Consider the following 9,479-nt stretch of genomic DNA (forward strand, 5'->3'; position numbering starts at 1 on the left):
TAAGTCAGGAGTAACCTCATTGAAGTCAATGGAGTTACACTGGTGCCAGGCCCATGTAAGCAAGAAGAGAATCAGGCCCTCTGTCTCAAAACGCTGACCTTCTTGTAATGTATCATTTTATTTTTCTTTCTCTTTCTTAAGATGACCTTGAATGATGCCATGAGGAGCAAGGCAAGGCTGTCAATTACAGGAAGTACTGGAGAAAATGGACGTGTTATGACTCCAGAATTTCCAAAAGCAGTGCATGCAGTACCTTACGTGAGTCCTGGCATGGGAATGAATGTCAGTGTGACTGATCTCTCGTGATTGATAAGAACCTTTTGAGTGCCTTACACAATGGTTTTCTTGTCGGTTTATTGTCAAAGTGGTGAGAGGCATCCAGTATCTTGAAGACTTTTCTTTCAGCCAAGAATTCTTAATATTTGTGGAGTTCATCTTGGATTGTAATGAATGCTTAGTTCAAAACACAACACCATTTTCTACACAAGTTCAAGATGGAGCTTGACTGACATGCACAGCTAACATGGAAGTACTGTATTCTAACTGAAGTCGTTGTACAGGCAACACACCAGTTTCTGCAGCCACCGTTGTTAGTCCCTTGGTTCATATTGACTTAAGCACACTTGACATCAATTGCATCAAGATGTGACATGTTTTATAAGAAAAAAGCAAAAACATTTAAAATGGAAAAAAAAATATTTTTAGGTATTTTCACAAACAAAAACTGGCTTTTAAATAAATTTGCTTCCATAATGGTTGAATATGACAAAAGAACAAAAAAAAACAAAGAAAAAAAAGAAAAAAGAAATCTGGACTGCGGGGAAGTGGAATATGAAAATAAGGCTTAAGGCATCAGTTCCATATTTTTCAAAGCCAAATATGTAATGCTGAGAAGAGAAGAAGTAATAATTAAGAGGTTCAAAACTTGTAATTTAATATTGTTATTAAAACTTTGCTGTATATCCTATTCTTTAACATTTGGTGTTAATATAAAATTACTTGACAATGCTTGACATTTGAAATAAACTTTTTTCTATGGTTTTATTTGCAAGTGTTCCATTAATTTTACTAGCTACGGTTAAGTTATAAAAGAGTCTAAAATCTAAAAGGACACTGTCAAGGTTGGGTCAGCGTTTTAGTTTTTGGCAGTGTCGCTACCCCCAGCTCACCTGAATCTGTTTAGCAGCTATTTCTACAGAAGATCCCAAGCTGTGATGCTCAGAAATGCATTTTGAACTCTGAATATCAAGGTTGTTCTGGGTTGGAGTGGTACTTGATACCAGCACATGAGGAGTCAGATAGGTGCTGATTTAGAGCTCCTCTTAACTCTGACGTGCAGGGACTTATGATCCAAAGATTTGGTTCATAGCTATCTCTACTTTTGTACAATTATGTTCATAAATACATGTACAGAGAGAGAAGACTGTCAGTAAAAGTTGATATATGGCAAGCAGTAAAATAGTGTTAAATATTTTTTTAAAGTGCAAAACAAATGCAGTTCTTGAATTGTTCCTTTAAGGAAACAGTTTTCAAACTGTTAAAAGCTGATTCTAGGCAGTAGCTAGTTAAGTTCTTTGTTATGAAAAAAAAGAAACCAAAACCTTGGCAATGTCTTTTTGAATTAAGAATGATAATAACTCTAAACAGATGCAAGTCTGTACTGATGAAAATATAAAAACTTTCCTGAATCGTAAATCATTATGAATATTCTTTGCTATTTGAAGTTACCATATGTTTTAATTATGTGTATTTAAAAATGATAACTCTACTTACAAAGCAAAAAGGAATTCTAGGAGGGGTGCAATAATAGTAATTTTAATGCTAATGCAAATCAGAGCAACATCATGTTTCTCTAGCTTTCCCTGTAGATAAAATACTGTACATTTGTTTGAAAAGCTTACATTTTTTCTGCATTGTGGATACATCACCTCATGCAGTATCAGTAAATATAGTTTTTTTGGACTTAAATAAAATTTGAAATATGACGTGCAGTTTTAGTTGGAATCCATTTTTTAGGCTTAAGTAAAATGTTTGCTGAACATCGGAGAAGACAGGGCGTTTATCAGAAACTTGAAATCCCTTCTTGTGGTACAAGCTCTGAGCCTGTTTCTGCAAGCCTGTGAACACAGTGTATACTCTCAGTGTGGTCAGCAAAAGGGGTATATACAGTGTTTTCAATGTCAAACTTCCCCCTAATTGAATGAAACCATTCTTGACACATCTGTAACCCTTAGGTATTCTGTGCATTACTCCTCATCAGGAATGTTGGGGGATGCATTCTGATTTTTAATGTTAAATGCTAGAATGACCAAACTAAAGTAATATTCATATGGTAATCCAAACTTTTTGGAAAAGTAGAATTGCATTACTGTACACAGTGGAAAGCTATTTATTGTACCTCTGGGCTTATTCCTCTAAAAATCGTAGCGTTAAAAAAAGAATCTTTGTCAAGCCTGAACCGATGTATATAACTGAAATAATGTAAAGTTATATTTTCATGTTTTTATACTTAACAACATGATGGGAATACATAATGTATGAGTATTTCAATTACAGATAATATTGATTGGATAATACACATCTCAGTTAAAAAGCAGTAATCATAGTTTAATATCCATGTTACAGTACATCAGTATATTGCTATATAAAGTATGTCTGTGTGCATTTAAGTGAAAAGTAGTCAAGAGTGATGAAAGCTGTCCAAGGGTTTTTTATTCATTTTATATGAAAACTGTTATGGAGCAACCAAAATGTTTATGAACTCAAACTTGTGTAAATTTCAAAATGTCCTTTTACTGTAGCTTTTTGTTTACAGTACAGTATCTTATTTTCTGCTTTGTTAAATGAGTAACGGTACAAAGCTGGACATACACTTTCTAAGACATTAACGTTCCCGTTTTCATGTATACCTATATGACAGAAAATGCTTCTGATTTTATTTTTCAATCTAACACATGATGGCTTTTCTGGAGTGTTGTATAAACTTCAATCATACATAAAAAAATCTTCTTAAAAAAGGAGAGAGACCTTTAATGTCTGTTTAGTATTATTGAAATCTGGTTTCTTACTTATTATATATGTGTTTTCCTAAGATTTTTACATAGCACAATCCTGTTTGTCCCCACAGACATGAAATTTCCTTGAAGAGTTTTGCAGGGAGAGTATAAGTCTTCCCCCAAATCATCCTCTCACCTAAGGGTACATTTGCTGTAGTTGCATTATCACAAAACAAGTAAAGTAGGTGTGTTTTTGTAATGTAACATTCTTGATCATGGTCATGATGGCAGTGTGGTAGGTTAAGTCTCTGTTCAGTAATTCTACTTGAAAATTGACAGCTTCAATCAGCATTATTTCACTTCCAGCAGATTATTGATGTGCCCAGAGCACAGAAGGACCTGAAATACAGCAAGTATTTTAGGTGTATATTAGTAGTAGCTTCTAGAGTTCTAATACAACAGAGAGTTTACTGTAACAGCAAACATTGATTCTGAAGAGGTTTGCAATGTGAAAGGTTCAACATTTTTCTTTACAAGTATTACACAGTTTAACACAGTGTGTTTCCAGAGTATCAGCCTCCTCTCTGGCTGATAGAAAATATCTTTACGTGAAATACTGTACTCAAATACTTGTACTTTAAAGTACAAATACATTATTTAAGCTATCATTTGATACAGTTAGTTATATGAATACAGTGGCCACCAGCAAAATATGATCAGCAGCAGCTGTTCTGCATGGTGTCCCTAGATGCTGCTCAGAACTGTTTCACAGTAAAAAAGTGTACTGTTTATTAAATCTTTTCATTTAAGCTGTCATGGGATAACAAAATTTGCTGAGAGATACCTATCAGGTCTTAGCAATTCATCATATTATATCAAGCACTTAGAATAAAACTCAGCAAATAGACTTACTGAACATTTTCCCTAGCGTCAGTATTTGTGAATAATACAGAGTACTGTGTATCTGTGTGAGACATAACAGGGAGTTGTATTTAGTAATGGCACTCATTATGTTCAATGTAATTAATGTATTTAAAAAACCACCACTTTTTAGTCATTAAAAATATTTATTATAACTCATTGCTCCGTATTAAGGAGGCAGTGATGATAAAGGTGGGAAAGATACCTGACATCATCTAAGCTAAATCCTTGATTCAAATGGCATCATGCATTGTGCTGCTCTTCGATCAGACTCCTTTGTACATCTCTTGATTCCTAATGAAAATTTGGCTACCTCTGTAGACAGCTCAGTGCTTTACTCACCTCAGTGGTAAGAAAATTCTTTATACCTAAAAAACCATATTTAATTCCACAAAGTTGTGCAGTAAATGACTTCATAGCATTTACCCAAAGTTCTTCCTCACAATACACTCACAACTCCAACAGGAGTGCTGTAGGCATGGAGCAAAAGTTCACGTTTCATTTGTTGTCAGCACTTACCTGTGTTGAAGCATTTACTCCTGCTGGTCTCCCAGCTGAAGTCTGGGATGTAAAATGCATAAATTCAGATGGGTTGTATTCGTTTGCTTTAAAGATTACAAACCTAATCTTGAAAATTTATTTTTTAGGATGGGAAAGGGCTGCTAAACATGAGTACTGAGACCAGCCCCTTGAGCTTGTCGTCAAGTAGTTCCTACCTGGAGGCGGGGGAAATGCTTCAGGGAATGGGGTTCCAGTGGATCCCATGTGCCGCGCAGGACCACACTGCCTCCTTTACACCTTCCCCTGTGCAGTAGGCAAGCAGGTGGTGAAGATGAAGTAGGAGTTGGAGAGGTGGTTTGTGTCATTCTTCTGGCAACCTCAATCCTAAAAGGTGAAGAAACATCCTAAAGAGACACCAGAGAGGATGTACCCGTCTTTTTCTAAGTATAGAAAATACACTCACAGTTGTGTTGTTCTTCTTTTAAAAACCCCCTCTTGGTGCCGTTTTGAAAGGATATTTTTTTTTAGTTCATGGTAAATAGTTCTTAAATTTTGAAAATAAATTTTTTTCTGGAGTCATTTACCATTAGTGTATGTACTAGCTTCTTAAAAGGTGACCTTCTGGCATGGGCTTAGCTGAAGCATCAGTTTTTAAAAAAAAAGAGTTGGAAGCTTTTATATGGCAACTTTTTACCCAATTTTCAAGTTGTGTTGATTCTGCCTGCCCTTCAGCACCATATTCTCCAAGTTAGGAGGAAAACATAATTAAAGATGTCAAGCTGTAGCTATTTCACTTGCTACCATGCTTTACGTATAGTATTTTTCAGTAGTTGGCTTCCTTATGAGTTTCATTATAAAAAACAACAATTTTGGGTTACCTCATATTCCTAAAGAGCGAGATATTCACATAAATATTTTATTCTGGTCATGAATGAGTAGACATTTTATACTGCCACAATGAGTAAAGGTACAATAATACGAACTGCATGATTTTTACTCAGGTGCTTGCTTTTGTATTTCTGACTGCTGTTTGTAATAGTTTCACAAAACTATTGGAAGAATATTTACAGAAATTTGGAACTAAGTAGTTTGGCTGCTAATACAAGCTACCTGTAGCTGGAATTCATCATTCAGTTTCAGGCACATCTATTTTTTGATAAATAAGCAGGTGTATGGAGGTGGAGGTTGTGGATGTTCCAGTAAATATGTATGTATACGTACCCACACACAAAAAGGGAAATGCAATAGTAAAGCTAGTGGCAGGCTTGAAAAGGCGATACTCAAGCCTGATGAAAACCCTGCCAGTAACTCACAGTAGGGCCAGTAGCCAGAGGAAGGTCTGTAAGCGAGTGCCTTACCACCTTTAGTTTGAATAAATATGGAATCTTACATTTCCATAGGACAGTGGGAGTTCCTGTGAGACTCAGCCAACAGTGACTCCCATGACCACAAAATCTGGTGTAGCTCCCGTGATCATCTTTGTTCTCACTGACAGAACTAGCTCTACAGAAGGTCGATGAGAAAAGCAGGCTCTTCTCACTGCCAACACAAAAGGGGCAACTGAAAGTACAGTGTGTGTCATTGCCTCTCACTTGAGCAGCGGGAAGATGAGTTTGTGTACACACATGTATATGCTTTATTTTTGAAATGACACTGTCTTAGCCATTTAAAAGTCCACATCATCGATCTGAGAGGCTCAGGTTCAGTTCAGTCTTAAGTTACATGAACCAAGGACAAACAAAACATTACTCTATGATGTAAGTTATTACTTGATTTTTTGAACCAAAACCTCTACAACTTGATGCGTCCAGACAAAATACAGGGCATTGGCAGGGCTGTGTACTACACTATGACTTTGCCCATTGTGCAATAATATATACTGCTATGGTGCTGTGGCGGATTTCTGTCCACATTTTATATGGTTTTTTTACTGGCATAGACAAGCAAGTAATCTAAGCTATAGGAAATCACTCTCACGGTGTAGGCTTGGCAGATGATTTTGAGGCAGTTTCTATTGATTGGTTGTATCTGTGGCATTACCGTGTTTTTTAAGCCTGCACCTTCTGAATATAAAAATAAAGCATGTGATAAAACTCTTTTTATAAAGCCATTATCTTCAGAGAGCGCTGTATTTTACTCGACATGTTTTCTTCATCCCAATTGGCTATACTTACCTAAAGTACTTGTTTTCCAGAGGAATAGTTCTCGCTCTTTCTCACTGTTCTTGCTTAGAGACATAAAAATAGATAAATATAAGGGGGTTTTTAGTGTTACAGATCCAGAAGTAGATGCGGGAGATGTTCATCTGTTCTGCTTAGACTGCCTTAGAATCTGCTTTCTCTAGGAGGTCTCTTGTCATTTTATGGTTATAATTTACTTTTTCATCTCTTATCACTGGGAGAGATTTTAGCACATGGAGGAAAAGAGTAACATCGCCTACCCTGCTTGCTGATTTGAGGAGCTGCCCAAGACATTCAAAGTCACTCAGCTGATGAGTTGGTCCCGTGACTCACCCCTCTCAAAGAAGCCTTCTCAAACAGCAGGGACAAAGACAGCTCTGAGGAGGGTATGATAACATGAATCTGTGGGGTCCTGCCTCACTGAAGTCCAGGGAAGCGAGACCAAGTCTGAGCCTCCCAGCTGTCTGTATGCAGTCACAAGGTGACCTCCCCTGCCATCGCTGCACCTGCACCTGTGCTGGCAAAACTCAGTTGTCAGCGTGGTCAAGGTGCAAAAACTGTTTCTCTACTCTGAACGCGATGGTGAGGGAGAGTGCTGTCCCTTTCTTTCCCTGCCCAGGCTTCCTGAAATGCGTTGTGCTTTCCCTGAACTACTGCCGTCCGTATCTGGCAGATTCAGAATGCAGCTTGTGAAACTTTGCTTTAATATACAATAATTACACCTTTTCTCAGCATAGAGGAAGCACAGCATTCACCTTCACTCCAGCAAACTAGGCATGGCCATCTTGGCTGGCTGAACGCTTCTATGGAGATTTTTCTCACATGATAAAAAAAGTCCATACTTCATGAATCGTGACATTAGATACTGTCATAAAGGAAAATATTTAGGCGTCTCAGTAGACAGGATAATGAGAATGTAGGTGTTCTGTCTTTTGGTAAGCTGCTAGCTAAGATTATAGTATGGGGACAGCCTTTCTTTACGCTATGTAAATCGGAGGATTATTGGCTTGCTGAGTGATTTTTCTGCCATGTCAGACCTGTACAAAATATATACAAGTATTTTTTTTTTTTTTTTGTCCTTTGATCATTTAAACAAACCTAAATTAGGAGCAGTAGAAATAATTGAAGTGTGGAGCAAAACTGCTCGATGTGACCACCTGATTTACGGTAATTTGTTAGTTTTCTTTCGTTTTTAAATATCTGTAGGAAAAAAAATCTTCCTAGAAGCAACAGGCAACAAAACAGTGGGTAAGAGAATGCAAACCAAAATTCAATGTAACTACAGGATGTAGTTTTGAAGCCAAGACTTAAAGCTATAATCTTGCTTAGTAAATGAAGTAGAACTTGGATCTCATTTAAGTAAGAAAGTTAGAAAGAAGAGGTTCAGTAGATTTTTGTGGTGTAGCTATATCATAGAAATGTGTCACAATGACTCAAGACAGCAAACATAAATTTTGGCATGTAACACTTGGACCTATCTGGCTTCCAGGTATTAGCTATTTTAGGCTACTTTGTCAATTGTTACGGGCCAGTCTTATTGCTAAATCCAGGTCCTGTTCCAGCTGCCTGGGATAAACTAGACTGTTTTCTTTCCAAATGAGTTTATTTTTCTTTCCAGCTGTCTTGCTTTGTATCTTAAAGTCAAGACTTCAACAGTTAACTGGAGTAATTCTTTTTCTTTCCTTTGTGGCAGTGCACATCAGGATTTGGGTTTTTAAAACTCTTTAACTAAAATTGGTAAAAGCTGTTTACTGAAGAAATGTGGATTGTCAGTCAAGCCAGTATATTTTTAAGATACTGAAAGTATAGAATGCTTCATGCTATAGCAGAGAAGACAGATAGGAGGAACTGTTGCAAGAGGGTTTGGATGCGGTTTCCTTTGGCTTGTGTTTCCAGAAAGTTGGGGGTTTTTTACTTATTTTCCTTTCACTGCAGCTTTTCTGTAAAAATAAATAATTAAAAAAAAAGAATCCTCTTTGTTATCACCCCCTGCTATTACATGCTCTGGTGGCATCGGTCGGCATCAGTGAAGCCACCTGGATACCTTTGGAAAATGTTCCCATGTTCGTGTAGCTAGGTAGTAGAGTTGCCCAATGTAATAACAGATGTTTTGTGTCTGATTTCATTTCCATGTGGATGTGCTTGTTCACTGGGTTTTTTCAGTTTTCTTTGTGGTGCAGCTACAGAGACAGAGATCAGTGGGGAGGAAAAAAAAACCATTATTTTTTAAAATAATAGTGCAGAGTGCCGCTGAGAGCTCCCGAAGAGTCTCTCCAGAAAGGTGTTGGGAAAAATGCCTTTTAAAAAACTGACTTGCCTCTGAGCATCCCGTAATGAGAGGGGGAACTAAGCAACTTCCATGTCCTGCAGTTGTCTTCCCCTGAAAAATCCTTTTCTAAAGGTCCAAGTGTGCAGAGAGAGGTTATTGCAGCATCAGGCCCAACTGACTGATCTCTGTAGAAAGACATAAGCACTGGTACTGAGCATGCAATGAAATGCACGAAGGAAGTTTCTTGAAGAAGTAGATTAACACAGGTTTGGGGTTTTTTTCCTTCCCGTTCCATCTTCAAACCCAGCAGTGTTGGGGGTTTTTCTGGATCAGTACAAAATGCACATGAATTAATGTTCCATGTCCTCCTCCTGCAGAATTCCATCACCATTACATACCATTTGCAGATTCTAGTACAAACAGATCTTTCACAATAGATGTCCTCATCAAAGTCATCACCTTACAGAGCTTAGCTCATGTTTTATTTCAGATGCTCAAGGAGGACTATGTATGCATGCAAGTGCCTGAAGAAAATTTATTGTGCTAATAGACTTCTTTTCAGCCCAAAGAAGTGCCACTGAGTCATTGAAGATCCTTCCCTACCTGGTCATT

The sequence above is a fragment of the Gallinula chloropus genome, assembly GCF_964237585.1.
Source record: "Gallinula chloropus genome assembly, chromosome: 4".
In the NCBI taxonomy this organism is placed as follows: Eukaryota; Metazoa; Chordata; class Aves; order Gruiformes; family Rallidae; genus Gallinula; species Gallinula chloropus.